The following is an 18,615-nucleotide window of genomic DNA, read 5'->3' as shown; positions in this document are numbered from 1 at the left end:
CCCGAGGATCTAATATGTTTTCACGGCTACTCAACCTCAACATGTGGCTAAGCAGAACCTGCAGTTTGAAAGGTATGGATTATATTGACAATTTTAATTTATTCTGGGGACGCAGAGAATTTTTTTTTACCCAGATGGCACCCACCTAAGCAAGACTGGAGTGAAGGCACTAAAGGACAACCTCCATTTTGCTCTTCACCACCCATCTGCTTCTTGGACTGACTCGACACAATACGTGCATCCTCAACCTCCCTCACCTGCTTTCAACCATGAAGGACCATCAAACATACAATCCCCATCACTGGAGAACACAGCTCAGGCTGAGTTTCTGACTCTTGACGAAAGCTATTACGACCTTCATCATCAGGCAGTGACACAGCAGTCAACAGCAGAGACATCACAGTCATCCTCCAACTTCTCTCTCTCAACATCACCTCCACATATGGATTTCACAGAGAAAATGGAGAAACTGGTGTGTGTTGGGACTAAATTCTCACACTCCATCTCAGCCAGTCCACAGGTTTCACCCAAAAAGCGCAGGGCACCCCTTACCCCCTGTCCATAGCCCCCTCCCCGTTCTCTGAGGCCACTTCAGCACCGTCAGCAGCAGCCTTGTACTTCATCTACTCTGGCTGTACAGAGTTCAGAATGTTCAGCAAGTACAAGAATACAAAACAATGATAACACGTTGTGATGTGTTCAGGGTCCTAGCTATAGCATATATGTTACTGACAACAGTGTGGAGAGTAAGCTTGGACCCAGTATGCCTGAAATGTTTGCTATTCCTGTGTTGATTAGAAATAGAAAGAAAAGAACGCATTCAGCATATCAAGTCAACCAGTCTAACCTCTTACCTGTACCACGACAACCTCGGGCTGCCCCAGGGGCTCTTGTGGTTCCTTTAAAGCTAGCTCTGCTTAATATTAGATCTCTAGCCAACAAATCATTTTTAGTGAATGACATAATTCTATCCTACGGTTTAGATTTTCTGTTTCTAACTGAAACATGGTTAGCAGAAGGCAGCAGTGCTACTGTTCTTAATGAAACAGCACCAGCAAACTTCAGTTCTATGAATGTGTGTCGAAGTGGTAGGAAAGGTGGAGGAGTAGCTGCCTTATTTAAAGATGTATTCCAGTGCAAAGAGACCGTGCTTGGCAATTTTATGTCTTTTGAATACCTCTGTTTTATTTTGAAGGGTACTACCAAAATTTTATTTTTAACCATTTATAAACCTCCAAGATACTCTGCACATTTTATAGATGAATTTGCTGAACTACTGTCAGTTATCTCCACTGAGTACAGCTTTTTCATCATAACTGGGGATTTTAACATCCACTTAGATAATAACAAGGACAATAACACCAAAGAACTTTTTGGACTTTTTGACACGTTTGGTCTATTGCAACATGTGAAAGGGCCTACACATACTCGAGGGCACACTCTGAATCTAGTTATTTCTAAAGGTCTTAACATTTCTTTTGTTATGGTCAAGGACTTGGCCCTCTCTGATCATTTTTGTGTCTTCTTTGAAATGCTGATCACTCCAGATGCTCAAACTAGCTCTGTTTCTGTTAAGAAAAGGTACATAAATGAAAGTACTAGTTTTCGGTTTATGGAGGCCATAGCTATATCACCAACTTTAATTGCAGAGTCAGTTGATGAACTCCTGGATAACTTTAACGTGAAAATATTGACTGTCATGGATGTGGTTGCCCTGGTAAAAGTCATGAAAACGTTGAGCAAACAGAAAGCACCATGGCGTAACACAATGATGGTAATAGCTCTGAAAAGAGAATGCAGGAGAGCTGAACGTAAGTGGAGGAATAATAAACTTCAAATCCACTATGATCTCTAAAAGCAAAGCCTTTGTAGTTTTAACTCGGAGTTATGCAGGGCTAGACAGCTGCACTTCTCTAAGATCATTAACAGGAACATCAACAACACCCGCACTCTATTCAACGTGGTCGACAAGCTTACAAATCCTCCAAAACAGATCACGCCAGAACTTCTGTCCACAGAGAAATGTAATGAGTTTGCTCATTTCTTCTGTGAAAAAATCAAAACTATTAGACTGACCATCAACGCCACTCAGTCAAATGATGAAACCATGCTGCCCCTACAGACACCTAAAAATAACATGACTATTATGTCACAATTTAATACAATAGACCAAAACACTCTGGAGAAAACAGTTCAGCATCTTAAATCATCGACATGTTGTCTCGACATACTGCCATCTGAATTTTTTTAAACTATTTTTAACTCTGTAAAAACTGATTTGCAACAAATAGTTAATGGCTCACTAGCATCAGGCATTTTCCCAAAGTCACTGAAAACAGCTGCCATTAAACCACTCCTAAAAAAGAGAACTCTGGATGCGTCTGTGTTAATCAACTACAGGCCGGTCTCAAATCTTCCTTTCATAGCTAAGATCATTGAGAAAGTTGTTTACAATCAAGTCAGCAGTTTTTTGAATTCCAGTGGTTATTTTGACAAATTTCAGTCAGGCTTTCGACCTCACCACAGCACTGAAACGGCTCTCGTAAAAGTGTTAAATGATCTACGGCTGAATACTGACTCGGGTAAAATATCGGTTCTGGTTTTACTGGATCTTAGTGCTGCCTTTGACACTGTAGATCATAGAATATTGCTGGATAGGTTGGAAAACTGGGTTGGACTTTCCGAAACAGTCCTTAATTTGTTCAGGTCTTATTTAGAAGACCGGAGTTACTTCGTCACTATTGGCAGCTGTGAATCCGACAGGGTGGCTATGACATGTGGAATCCCCCAGGGATCAGTTCTCTGACCTCTTCTGTTCAATATTTATATGCTGCCATTAGGCCAAATGCTACAGGCTAACAACATTGATTACCATAGTTACGCAGATGACACACAGATATATCTGGCTCTCTCACCAGATGATTACAGCCCAATAGATTCACTGTGTCAGTGTCTGGAGGACATCAATAACTGGATGAGCCAGAATTTTTTACAGTTAAATAAGGACAAAACAGAGATTGTTGTGTTTGGTAGCAAAGAAAAGAGGACCAGTGTCATTGAACACCTCAGTTCCCGGGCTCTAAAAACCAAAGACCAAGTCCGAAATCTTGGCGTTCTAATAGACTCAGATCTCACATTCACCAGCCATATAAAAACCATCACCAAAACAGCCTTCTACCATCTTAGAAATATAGCCAAAATCAAGGTGCCAACAAGACCTAGAGAAGCTGATCCATGCTTTTATCTCCAGTAGGGTGGACTATTGTAATGGTCTCTTAACTGGACTTCCCAAAAAGACCATTAAACAGTTACAGCTCATTCAGAACGCTGCTGCTAGAGTTTTAACTAAGACGAAGAGAACTGAGCACATCACTCCAGTTCTAAAATCTCTACACTGGCTTCCAGTTAGTTACAAAATAGAATTTAAAGTGCTGCTACTGGTCTATAAATCACTGAATGGGTTCGGCCCAGAATACATCTCAGAAATGTTTAGAGAATATAAACCCAGTAGATCTCTTAGATCCATGGACTCAGGTCAGCTAGTTGAGCCCAGAGTCCAAACTAAACATGGTGAAGCAGCATTTAGCTGTTGGGCTGCATATAACTGGAACAGACTGCCAGGAGATATTAGATGTTCCGCAAATGTAGAAATGTTTAAATCCAGGTAAAAAACTTTTCATTTTTTTTGTGCCTATGATTGAGCTCGAAATTTTTTTTATTACCCTATTTCTTTTAGTTTTTCATGCTCTTAATAATTCTTTTTATAAAGTAGTGTGCATTCTAAATTGTAGTGTATATTTAACTATATTTTCTTTTAGTTTTCATGTTTTAATTGCTTATCTCTCTTGTTTTAATTTCTTATTTCCCAAATTGTAAGGTATATTTTACAATATTTTCTTTTAATTTATCACTTTCTTAATTTTTTATCTTTCTTGTTTGAATTTCATGCTCTATTAATTGTAACTAAATGTTTGCAAGAAGTCTTTCTGAGATTCTAGATCTCAGGAATGTTTTAATGCTTTTAATTAATTAATTTATCTTATGTAAAGCACTTTGAATTGCCACTGTGTATAAACAGTGCTATACAAATAAACTTGCCTTGCCTTGCCTTGCCTTGCCTTACTAGACCTTAACAGACTTTACTGTACCATAACAGAACGTTAAAAGACCTTGCTGGAACTTTACAGACTATACTAAAACTTAACAGACCTTACTGGACCTTAACAGAAATTAACAGACATTACTGGACTTTAACAGACATTACTAGACATTAACAGACCTTACTGGACCTTACCAGACCTCACTGGACTTTAACAGACCTTACTAGACCTTAGCAGACCTTACTTGACCTTATAAGATCTTACTAGACCTTACTAGACATTGCTGGACCTTAACAGATCTTAGTACACCTTAACAGGCATTACTGGACCTTAACAGATCTTACTAGACCTTAACAGGCCTTACTGAATCTTAACAGAACTTAATGAACCTTAACAGACCTTAAAAGACCTTAACAGACTTTACTGGACCTTACCGGACATTAACAGACCCTTCTGGACCTGAACAGACCTTATTAGACCTTAACAGACTTTACTGGACCTTACCAGACTTTACTGGACCTTAACAGACCTTAGTGGACCTTAACAGACCTTAGTGGACCTTAACAGATTTTACTAGACCTTAACAGACCCTACTGAACCTTAAAAGACCTTACTGGATCTTAACAGACCTTACTGGATCTTAACAGACCTTACTGGACATTAACAGACCTTACTAGACTTCAACAGACCTTACTGGACCTTTACAGACCTTAGTGGACTGTAAAAGACATTAATGGACCTTAACAAACCTTAGTAGACCTTAACAGGCCTTACTGGAGCTTTACAGACCTTACTAGACCTTAACAGACCTTACTGAACCTTATCAGACCTTAGTGAACCTTAACAGACCTTAACAGACCTTACTGACCCTTAACAGACCTCACTGGACTTTAACAGACCTTACTAGACCTTAGCAGACCTTACTTGACCTTATTAGATCTTACTAGACCTTACTAGACATTGCTGGACCTTAACTGATCTTAGTACACCTTAACAGGCATTACTGGACCTTAACAGATCTTACTAGACCTTAACAGGCCTTACTGAATCTTAACAGAACTTAATGAACCTTAACAGACCTTAAAAGACCTTAACAGACTTTACTGGACCTTACCGGACCTTAACAGACCCTTCAGGACCTGAACAGACCCTTCTGGACCTGAACAGACCTTACTAGACCTTAACATACTTTACTGGACCTTACCAGACTTTACTGGACCTTAACAGACCTTAGTGGACCTTAACAGACCTTAGTGGACCTTAACAGATTTTACTAGACCTTAACAGACCCTACTGAACCTTAAAAGACCTTACTGGATCTTACCAGACCTTACTGGATCTTAACAGACCTTACTGGACATTAACAGACCTTACTAGACTTCAACAGACCTTACTGGACCTTTACAGACCTTAGTGGACTGTAAAAGACATTAATGGACCTTAACAAACCTTAGTAGACCTTAACAGGCCTTACTGGAGCTTTACAGACCTTACTAGACCTTAACAGACCTTACTGAACCTTATCAGACCTTAGTGGACCTTAACAGACCTTAACAGACCTTACTGGACCTTAACAGACCTCACTGGACTTTAACAGACCTTACTAGACCTTAGCAGACCTTACTTGACCTTATTAGATCTTACTAGACCTTACTAGACATTGCTGGACCTTAACAGATCTTAGTACACCTTAACAGGCATTACTGGACCTTAACAGATCTTACTAGACCTTAACAGGCCTTACTGAATCTTAACAGAACTTAAAAGACCTTAACAGACTTTACTGGACCTTACCGGACCTTAACAGACCTTTCTGGACCTGAACAGACCTTACTAGACCTTAACAGATTTTACTGGACCTTACCAGACTTTACTGGACCTTAACAGACCTTAGTGGACCTTAACAGACCTTAGTGGACCTTAACCGATTTTACTAGACCTTAACAGACCCTACTGAACCTTAAAATACCTTACTGGATCTTAACAGACCTTACTGGATCTTAACAGACCTTACTGGACCTTAACAGACCTTACTAGACTTTAACAGACCTTACTGGACCTTTACAGACCTTAGTGGACTGTAAAATACATTAATGGACCTTAACAAACCTTAGTAGACCTTAACAGGCCTTACTGGAGCTTTACAGACCTTACTAGACCTTAACAGACCTTACTGAACCTTATCAGACCTTAGTGGACCCTAACAGACCTTAACAGACCTTACTGGACCTTAACAGACCTTAGTAGACCTTACCAGACCTTAACAGACGTTAGTAGAACTTGAAAGGCCTTAGTAGACCTTACTTTACCTTAACAGACCTTACGAGACCTTAAAAGACTTTACTGGACCTTACAGACATTACTGGACCTTAACAGACCTTTCAGGACATTAAACGACATTAGTAGACCTTACTGGACCTTAGTACACCTTACTAGACCTTAGCAGACCTTACTAAACCTTACTGGACCTTACCGGATCTTACTGGTTTGTACCGGACCTTACTGAACCTTACCAGACATTACCAGACCTTAACAGACCTTACTGGACCCTAACAGACCTTAATGAATCTTAAAATACCCCACTAGACCTTAAAAGACATTACTGAACATTAAAGGCCTTACTAGACTTTAACAGACCTTATTGGACCTTAACAGACCTTAGTGGATTTTAAAAGACCTTAATAGTTCTTAACAAACCTTAACAGACTTTACTGGACCTTAACAGACCCTTCTGGACCTGAACAGACCTTACTAGACCTTAACAGACTTTACTGGACCTTACCAGACTTTACTGGACCTTAACAGACTTTATTGGACCTTAACAGACCTAACTGAACCTTAACAGACATTACTAGACCTTAACAGGCCTTACTTGACCTTAAAAGACATTACTGGATTTTTACAGACCTTACTGAACCTTAACAGACCTTAGTGGACTTTAACAGACCTTACTTGACCTTAACAGACCTTACTGGACCTTAAAAGACCTTACTGGACCTTAAAAGACCTTACTGGACCGTAACAGATATTACGAGACTTTAAAAGACCTTATTGGACCTTAACAGACAGTAATGGACCTTAACAGGCCTTAGTAGACCTTAACAGGTATTACTGAACCTTAACAGACCTTACTAGAGAGTATCAGGCTTTACTGGACCTTAACAGAAACTACTAAACCTTAACAGATCTTACTGAACCATAACAGACATAACAGACCTTACAGAACAATAACAGACCTTACTGAACCTTAAGAGACCTTAATAGTTCTTAACAAACCTTAAAAGATTTTAATAGACATTACTAGACCTTATGGGACCTTAACAGACTTTACTGGACCTTACCAGACCCTACTGGACCTTAAAAGAACTTACTGGACCTTAACAGACATTACTGGACCTTAACAGACAATACTAGATCTTAACAGCCCTTAATAGATATAAACAGACCATAGTGGACCTTAACAGACTTTACTAGACCTTAACGGACTTTAACAGACCTTACTGGACCTTAACAGACTTTTAAAAAACCTTAAAAGACCTTTACAGACCTTAATAGACATTACTGGACCTTAACAGACCTTACTAGACCGTATCAGGCCTTAATGTACCTTAAAAGACCTTACTGAACCTTAACAGACCTTACTGAACCATAACAGACCTTACTGAACCATAACAGACCTTACTGAACCTTAACAGACCTTAAAAGTTCTTAACAAACCTTAACAGACCTTAATAGACATTGCTACACCTTATGGGACCTTATCAGACTTTACTGGACCTTACTGAACCTTAACAGACCTTACTAGACCTTAACAGACTTTACTGGACCCTACCAGACCTTAGTAGACCTTAACAGATTTTACAAGACCTTAACAAACCTTACCAAACCTTAACAAACCTTACTTGACCTTAAACGACCTTACTGGATCTTAACAGACCTTATGGGACCTTAACAGACCTTACTAGATTTTAAAAGACCTTACTGGACCTTAAAAGACCTTAGTGGACCGTAAAAGACATTAATGGACCTTAACAGACCTTAGTACACCTTAACAGGCCTTACTAGACCTTAACAGACCTTAATGAAACCTTAAAAGATTTTAGGGGACCTTAACAGACTTTACCAGACCTTACTGGACCTTAACAGACCTTAGTGGACCTTAAAATACTTTAGTAGACCTTGCTGGACCTTAGTAGACCCTACTGGACCGTAACAGACCTTACTGGACCTTAAAAGACCTTACTAGACCTCATCAGAGCTTACTGGACCTTTAAAGACCCTACTGGATTTAACAAACCTTACTGGACCTTAACAGACCTTACTAGACTTTACTAGACCTTACTGGACTGTAACATACCTTAAAAGACCTTATTAGAACTTAACAGGCTTTAGTAGACCTAACTAGACCTTACTAGACCTTAACAGACCTTAGTAGACCTTAACAGACTTTAGCAGACCCTACTAGACATTAGGAGACATTAGTAGACCGTACTAGACCTTACTGGACCTTACTGGACCTTACTGGACCTTACTGGACCTTACTGGACCTTACTGAACCTTACTGGACCTTACCAGACCTTACTGGACCGTACCGGACCTTACCGGACCTTAACAGACCTTACTGGACCTTAACAGACCACACTAGATTTTAACAGACTGTAGAAGACATGAACAGACCTTACTAGACCTTAAAAGACCTTAGTAGACCTTAACAGACCTTAGTACCCTTAAAAGACTTTAGTAGACCTAATTAGACCTTACTAGACCTAAACAGACTTTAGAAGACCTTACTAGACATGAAGAGACATTAGTAGACCCTACTGGACCTTAGTAGACCTTACTGGACCCTAACAGACCTTACTGAACCTTAACAGACCTTACTGGACCTATCAGACCTTACTAGACTTTAACAGACCTTGATAGACCTTACTGGACTTTACCGGACTTTACTGGACCTTAACAGACCTTACTGAACCTTACCAGACATTACTAGACATTAACAGACCTTACTGGACCCTAACAGACCTTAATATATCTTAAAATACCCTACTAGACCTTAACAGACCTTACTGGACTTTAAAAGACCTTACTAGACTTTAACAGACCTTATTGGACCTTAACAGACCTTAGTGGACCTTAATAGACCTTAGTGGACATTAAAATACATTAATTGACCTTAACAGACCTTACTAGACCTTAACAAGCATTACTGGACCTTAAAAGACCTTACTAGATCGTATCAGGCCTTACTGGACCTTAACAGACCTTAGTGAACCTTAACAGACCTTAGTGAACCTTAACAGACCTTACTAAACCTTAAAAGACCTTAATAGTTCCTAACAAACCTTAACAAGCATTACTGGACCTTAACAGACCTTACTAGACCTTAACAGACTTTAGTGGACCTTAACAGACCTTACTGAACCTTAACAGACATAACTAGACCTTAAAAGGCCTTATTTGACCCAAACAGACCTTACTGGATTTTTACAGACCTTACTGAACCTTAAAAGACCTTACTGAACCTTAACAGACTTTACTGGACCTTACCAGACTTTACAAGACCTTAACAGATATTACGAGACTTTAACAGACGTTATTGGACCTTAACAGACATTATTGGACCTTAAAAGACCTTAGTGGACCTTAAAAGACCTTAGTGGACCTTAACAGACAGTAATGGACCTTAACAGGCCTTATTAGACCTTAACAGGTATTACTGAACCTTAACAGACCCTTCTAGAGAGTATCAGGCTTCACTGGACCTTAACAGACCTTACTGAACCTTAACAGACCTTACTGAACCATAACAGACATAACAGATCTTCCAGAACCATAACAGACCTTAATGAACCTTAAGAGACCTTAATAGTTCTTAACAAATCTTAAAAGACCTTAATAGACATTACTAGACCTTATGGGACCTTAACAGACTTTACTGGACCTCACCAGACCTTACTGGAACTTAAAATGAACTTACTGGACCTTAACAATCCTTAACATACATTACTGGACCCTAACAGACATTAATAGACCTTAAAAGCCCTTACTAGATATTAACAGACCTTAGTGGACCTTAAAAGACTTTAGTAGACCTTAACAGACCTTACTGGACTTTAACAGACCTTACTGGACCTTAACAGACTTTAAAAAAACCTTAAAAGACCTGTACAGACCTTATTAGACATTACTAGACCTTAACAGACCTTACTAGACCTTAACAGACCTTATTGGATCTTAACAGACCTTGGTGGACCTTAACAGACCTTAGTGGACATTAACAGACATTAATAGACCTTAACAGACCTTAGTAGACTATAACAAGAATTACTGGACTTTAACAGACCTTACTAGACCGTATAAGGCCTTAATGGACTTTAAAAGACCTTACTAAACCTTAACAGACCTTTCTGAACCATAACAGACCGTACTGAACCTTAACAGACCTTAATAGTTTCTAACAAACCTTAACAGACCTTAATAGACATTACTACACCTTTTGGGACCTTATCAGACTTTACTAGACCTTACTGGACCTTAACAGACCTGACTGGACCTTAAAAAACCTTACTAGACCCTAACAGACTTTACTGGACCTTACCAGACTTTACTGGACCTTAACAGACCTTAGTAGACCTTAATAGATTTTTCTAGACTTTAACAAACCTTACTGAACCTTAACAAACCTTACTGGACCTTAACAGACCTTACTGGATCATGACAGACCTTACTGGACCTTAAAAATTCTTACTAGACTTTAACAGACCTTACTGGACCTTAACAGACTTTAGTGGACCGTAAAAGACATTAATAAACCTTAACAGACCTCAGTAGACCTTAACAGGCCTAACTGGAGCTTAACAGACCTTAGTAGACCTTAACAGACCTTAATGAAACCTTAACAGACTTTATTGGACCTTAACAGACCTTAACAGACTTTAACAGACCTTACTGGACCTTAACAGATCTTAGTAGACCTTAGCAGACCTTAACAGACGTTAGTAGACCTTAACAGGCCTTAGTAGACCTTAATTTAACTTAAAAGACCTTAAAAGACTTTACTGGACCTTAACAGACCTAGACCTTACTGGACCCTAACAGACCTTACTGGACCCTAACAGACCTTACTGAACCTTAACAGACCTTACTGGACCTATCAGACCTTACTAGACTTTAATAGATCCTTAAAAGACCTTAGTAGACCCTAACAGACCTTAGCGGACCCTACTAGACATTAAGAGACATTAGTAGGCCTTACTAGACCTTACTAGACCTAACTTGACCTTACCGGACCTTACCAGACCTTACTGGACCTTAACGGACCTTAACAGACCTTATTGGACCTTACCAGACCACACTAGATTTTAACAGACTTTAGTAGACATTAAAATACCTTACTAGACCTTAACAGACCTTAGTAGACCTTAACAGACCTTAGTAGATTTTAACAGACTTTAGTAGACCCAACTAGAACTTACTAGACCTTAACAGAACTTAGCAGACCTTACTAGACATGAAGAGACATTAGTAGACCCTACTGGACCTGAGTAGACCTTACTGGACCCTAACAGACCTTACTGGACCCTAACAGACCTTACTGAACCTTAACAGACCTTACTGGACCTATCAGACCTTACTGGACCTTAACAGACCACACTAGATTTTAACAGACTTTAGTAGAAATTAACAGACCTTACTGGACCTTAACAGATTTTAGAATACCTTAAAAGACCTTAGTAGACCTTAACAGACTTTAGTAGACCTAACTAGACCTTACTAGACCTTAACAGACCTTAGCAGACCTTACTAGACATGAAGAGACATTGATAGACCCTACTGGACCTTAGTAGACCTTACTGGACCCTAACAGACAATTCTGAACCTTAACAGACCTTACTGGACCTATCAGACCTTACTAGACCTTAACAGACCTTAATAGACCTTACTGGACTTTACCGGACCTTACTGGACCTTAACAGACCTTACTGGACCTTAAAAGATCTTACTGGACCTTACTGGACTTTTACAGACCTTACAAGACAATGAAAGACCTTACTGGACCTTAACAGACCTTACCTGACTTTAACAGACCTTACTAGACCATAACAGACCTTACTGGACCTTAACAGACCTTACTGGAACTTAACTGACTTTACTAAACCTTAACAGACATTACTAAACCTTAACAGACCTTACTAGACCATAACAGACCTTTCTGGACCTTGACAGACTTTACTGGACCTCAACAGACCTTAACAGACCTTACTGGACCTTAACAGACATTACTGGACTTCATCAGACCTTACTGGACCTTAACAGACATTACTAGACCTTAACATACCTTAATAAACCTTAACAGACCTTACTGGACCTTAGCAAGCCTTACTGGACCTTAAAAGACATTACTGGATTTAAACAGGCCTTACTAGACTCTTACAGACTTTAGTTGACCTTACTAGACCTTAAAAGACCTTACTAGACCTTAGCAGAGCTTAGCAGACCTTACTAGACATTAACAGGCCTTACTGGACCTTAGCAAGCCTTATTGGACCTCAAAAGACCTTACTAGACCTCAATAGACCGTAGTAGATATTAACAGACTGTAAGAGACCTAAACAGACCTTAGTAGACATTAGTGGACCATTACAGACATTAGTAGACCTTAACAGACCTTAGTAGACCTTACTTTACCTTAACAGACCTTACGAGACCTTAACAGATTTTAGTAAACCTTAATGGACTTTAAAAGACCTAAGAAGACCTAAACAGACCTTAGTAGACCTTTCAAGACATTATTAGACCTTAACAGGCCTTAGTAGACCTTACTTTACCTTAGCAGACCTTACAAGACCTTAACAGACTTTAGTAGACCTTAATGGACTTTAACAGACCTAAGTAGACCTAAACAGACCTCACTGGACCTTAAAAGACCTTACTGGACCTTAAAAGACCTCACTAGACTTTAACAGACTTTAGTAGACCTAACAAGACCTAACTAAACCTTACTAGACCCTAAATGACTAATAGACCTTAATAGACCTTAACAGACCTTAATAGACCTTAACAGACCTTAACAGACCTTAGCAGACCTTACTCGACATTAAAAGACATTAGTTGACCTTACTGGATCTTAATAGACCTTACTGGACCTTAACAGACCTTACTGGACCTTAACAGACCTTAACAATATTTTCTAGACCTCAACAGAGCTTTGCAGACCTTACTAGACATTAACAGACCTTACTGGACGTTAAGACACTCTACTGGACCTTAAAAGACATTAGTGGACCTCAACAGACCTCAGTGGACCTTAACAGACTTTACTAGACCTTAAAAGACCTTAATGTACCTCAACAGACCCTACTACACTTTACAAGACTTTACAGGCCCTTAACAGACCCTTCTAGACCTTAACAGACCTTACTAGACCTTACCAGACTTTACTGAACATTAACATACAATAACAGACCTTAGCAGACTTTAAAAGGCATTACTGGATTTTAACAGACCTTACTAGACCTTACTGGACCTTAACAGACCTTAATAAACCTTACTAGAACTTAACATAACTTAACAGATTTTACTGGCCTTAAAAAATCTTACAGGACCTTTACAGACCTTACTGGACCTTACCAGACAATACTAGACCTTAACAGACTCCACTGGAACTTAACAGACCTTAGCAAACCTTAACAGGCATTACAGGACCTTAACAGACCTTACTAGACCTTAACAGACCTTAATAGACCTTAATAGACCTTAACAGACCTTACTGGACCTTAAAAGAACTCACTGGACCTTAAAAGACCTTAATGGACCTTAACAGACCCTTATGGACCTTAACAGACCTTACTAGAACTTACTGGACCTAAACAGGTCTTACTGAACCTTAAAAAACCTTAATAGACATTAGTAGACTTTAACGGAACCTAACACACTTTACTTAACAGACCTTACTTGACTTTAAAAGACCTTACTCGACATTACCAGACATTACTGGCCCTTAACAGACCTTAAAAGACCTTTACAGAACTTACTTGACCTTAAAAGACCTTACTAGACCTTAACAGACCTTACTGGACCTTAGTGGACCTTAACAGACTTTAATAAACCTTTACAGACATTACTGGACCTTAACACACTTTACTAAACCTTAAAAGACCTTACTAGACCTTATTGGACCTTACCAGACTTTACTAGACCGTAGAGGACCTTACTAGACCTTGGTGGACCTTAACAGACCTTTATAGACCATTATAGACCAGAATAGACCATAACAGACCTTAACAGACCTTAACAGACCTTAACAGACCTTAACAGACCTTAACAGACCTTAATAGACTTTAACTGGCTTTACTGGACCTTAACAGACCTTACAAAACTTTAACAGACCCTACTGAACCTTACATTTCTAGACTTTAACGGACCTTACTAGACCTTACCAGACATTACTAGACCTTAACATACCTTACTGGACCTTAACAGACCTTACTGGGCCTTAACAGACCTTACTGGACCTTAACAGACCTTACTGGACCTTAACAGACCTTTAGTGGACCTTAACATACATTACTGGACTTTAACAGACATTGGTAGATGTTAACATACCTTAGCAGACCTTAAAAGACCTTAACAGGCCTTACTACACCTTAACATAGCTTAGCAGACATTAATAGACCTAAATGGACCTTAAAGACCTTACTGAACCTTAACAGACCTTACTGAACTTTAACAGACCTTATTGAACTTTAAAAGACCTAAATAGATCTTAAAAGACATTACTAGACCTTACCAGACATTACTGGCCCTTAACAGACCTCACTGGACCTCAAAAAACCTTACCAGACCTTAACAGACCTTACAAAAACTTAACAGACATTGCTAGACCTTAACAGGCTATAATAGAACTTAGCAGACATTACTAGTACTTAACAAGACGTATTAAACCTTAAAAGACCTTACTGAACCTTAACAGACCTTAATAGACCTTAACAGACCTTACTGGACCTTAAAAGAACTCACTGGACCTTAAAAGACCTTAATGGACCTTAACAGAACCTAATGGACCTTAACAGACCTTACTAGAACTTACTGGACCTTAACAGGTCTTACTGAACCTTACAAAACCTTAATAGACCTTAGTAGACCTTAACAGAACCTAACACACTTTACTTAACAGACCTTACTTGACTTTAAAAGACCTTACTCGACATTACCAGACATAACTGGCCCTTAACAGACCTTAAAAGGATTTTACAGAACTTACTGGACCTTAAAAGACCTTACAAGACCTTAACAGACCTTACTGGACCTTAACAGACCTTACTAGACGTTAGCTGACATTACTGGCCTTTAACAGACCTTATTGGACCTTAACAGACCTTACTGGACCTTAACAGACTTTAATAAACCTTTACAGACATTACTGGACCTTAACACACTTTACTAAACCTTAAAAGACCTTACTAGACCTTATTGGACCTTACCAGACTTTACTAGACCGTAGAGGACCTTACTAGACCTTAGTGGACCTTAACAGATCTTTATAGACCAGAATAGACCTTAATAGACCTTAACAGACCTTAACAGACCTTAACAGACTTTAACTGGCTTTACTGGACCTTAACAGACCTTACAAAACTTTAACAGACCCTAATAAACCTTAACAGAACTTGACAGACCTTAACAGACCTTAATAGACATTATTAGACTTTAACGGACCTTATTAGACCTTACCAGACATTACTGGACCTTAACATACCTTACTGGACCTTAACAGACCTTACTGGCCCTTAACAGACCTTACTGGACCTTAACAGACCTTACTGGACCTTAACAGACCTTTAGTGGACCTTAACATACATTACTGGACTTTAACAGACATTGGTAGACGTTAAAAGACCTTAGTAGACATTATTAAACCTTAAAAGACCTTAACAGGCCTTACTACACCTTAACAAAGCTTAGCAGACATTAATAGACCTAAATGGACCTTAAAAGGCCTTAATGAACCTTAACAGACCTTACTGAACTTTAGCAGACCTTACTGAACCTTAAAAGACCTTAATAGACTCTAATAGACATTACTAGACCTTACCAGACATTACTGGCCCTTAACAGACCTTATTGAACCTCAAAAAACCTTACCAGACCTTAACAGACCTTACTAATACTTAACAGACATTGCTAGACCTTAACAGGCTATAATAGAACTTAGCAGACATTACTAGTACTTAACAAGACATATTAAACCGTAACAGACCTTGCTTGACTTCAACAGACCTTACTGGACCTTAACAGACTTTTAGTGTACCTTAAAAGACCTTTATGGACCTTAACAGGCCTTAATAGACCTTAACAGGCCTTAGTGGATGTTAAAAGACCTTACTGAACCTTAACAGACCTTACTGAACTTTTACAGACCATACTAAACTTAAACAGACCTTAAAAGACCTTAACAGACCTTACAAAACTTTAACAGACCCTACTGAACCTTAACAGACCTTACTGAACTTTTACAGACCATACTAAACTTAAACAGACCTTAAAAGACCTTAACAGACCTTACAAAACTTTAACAGACCCTACTGAACCTTAGCAGAACTTAACAGACCTTAACAGACCTTAATAGACATTACTAGACTTTAACGGACCTTACTAGACCTTACCAGACATTACTAGACCTTAACATACCTTACTGGACCTTAACAGACCTTACTGGGCCTTAACAGACCTTACTGGACCTTAACAGACCTTACTGGACCTTAACAGACCTTTAGTGGACCTTAACATACATTACTGGACTTTAAAAGACATTGGTAGATGTTAACATACCTTAGCAGACCTTAAAAGACCTTAACAGGCCTTACTACACCTTAACATAGCTTAGCAGACATTAATAGACCTAAATGGACCTTAAAGACCTTACTGAACCTTAACAGACCTTACTGAACTTTAACAGACCTTATTGAACTTTAAAAGACCTAAATAGATCTTAAAAGACATTACTAGACCTTACCAGACATTACTGGCCCTTAACAGACCTTACTAGACCTCAAAAAACCTTACCAGACCTTAACAGACCTTACAAAAACTTAACAGACATTGCTAGACCTTAACAGGCTATAATAGAACTTAGCAGACATTACTAGTACTTAACAAGACGTATTAAACCTTAAAAGACCTTACTGAACCTTAACAGACCTTAATAGACCTTACTGGACCTTAAAAGAACTCACTGGACCTTAAAAGACCTTAATGGACCTTAACAGAACCTAATGGACCTTAACAGACCTTACTAGAACTTACTGGACCTTAACAGGTCTTACTGAACCTTACAAAACCTTAATAGACCTTAGAAGACCTTAACAGAACCTAACACACTTTACTTAACAGACCTTACTTGACTTTAAAAGACCTTACTCGACATTACCAGACATAACTGGCCCTTAACAGACCTTAAAAGGATTTTACAGAACTTACTGGACCTTAAAAGACCTTTCTAGACCTTAACAGACCTTACTGGACCTTAACAGACCTTACTAGACGTTAGCTGACATTACTGGCCTTTAACAGACCTTATTGGACCTTAACAGACCTTACTGGACCTTAACAGACTTTAATAAACCTTTACAGACATTACTGGACCTTAACACACTTTACTAAACCTTAAAAGACCTTACTAGACCTTATTGAACCTTACCAGACTTTACTAGACCGTAGAGGACCTTACTAGACCTTAGTGGACCTTAACAGACCTTTATAGACCAGAATAGACCTTAATAGACCTTAACAGACCTTAACAGACCTTAACTGGCTTTACTGGACCTTAACAGACCTTACAAAACTTTAACAGACCCTAATAAACCTTAACAGAACTTGACAGACCTTAACAGACCTTAATAGACATTATTAGACTTTAACGGACCTTATTAGACCTTACCAGACATTACTGGACCTTAACATACCTTACTGGACCTTAACATACCTTACTGGACCTTAACAGACCTTACTGGACCTTAACAGACCTTTAGTGGACCTTAACAGACCTTTAGTGGACCTTAACATACATTACTGGACTTTAACAGACATTGGTAGACGTTAAAAGACCTTAGTAGACATTATTAAACCTTAAAAGACCTTAACAGGCCTTACTACACCTTAACAAAGCTTAGCAGACATTAATAGACCTAAATGGACCTTAAAAGGCCTTAATGAACCTTAACAGACCTTACTGAACTTTAACAGACCTTACTGAACCTTAAAAGACCTTAATAGACTCTAATAGACATTACTAGACCTTACCAGACATTACTGGCCCTTAACAGACCTTACTGAACCTCAAAAAACCTTACCAGACCTTAACAGACCTTACTAATACTTAACAGACATTGCTAGACCTTAACAGGCTATAATAGAACTTAGCAGACATTACTAGTACTTAACAAGACATATTAAACCGTAACAGACCTTGCTTGACTTCAACAGACCTTACTGGACCTTAACAGACCTTAAC

This window comes from Trichomycterus rosablanca, chromosome 13 (genome assembly GCF_030014385.1).
Source record: "Trichomycterus rosablanca isolate fTriRos1 chromosome 13, fTriRos1.hap1, whole genome shotgun sequence".
NCBI lineage: Eukaryota > Metazoa > Chordata > Actinopteri > Siluriformes > Trichomycteridae > Trichomycterus > Trichomycterus rosablanca.
This window is presented reverse-complemented; position numbering follows the sequence as displayed.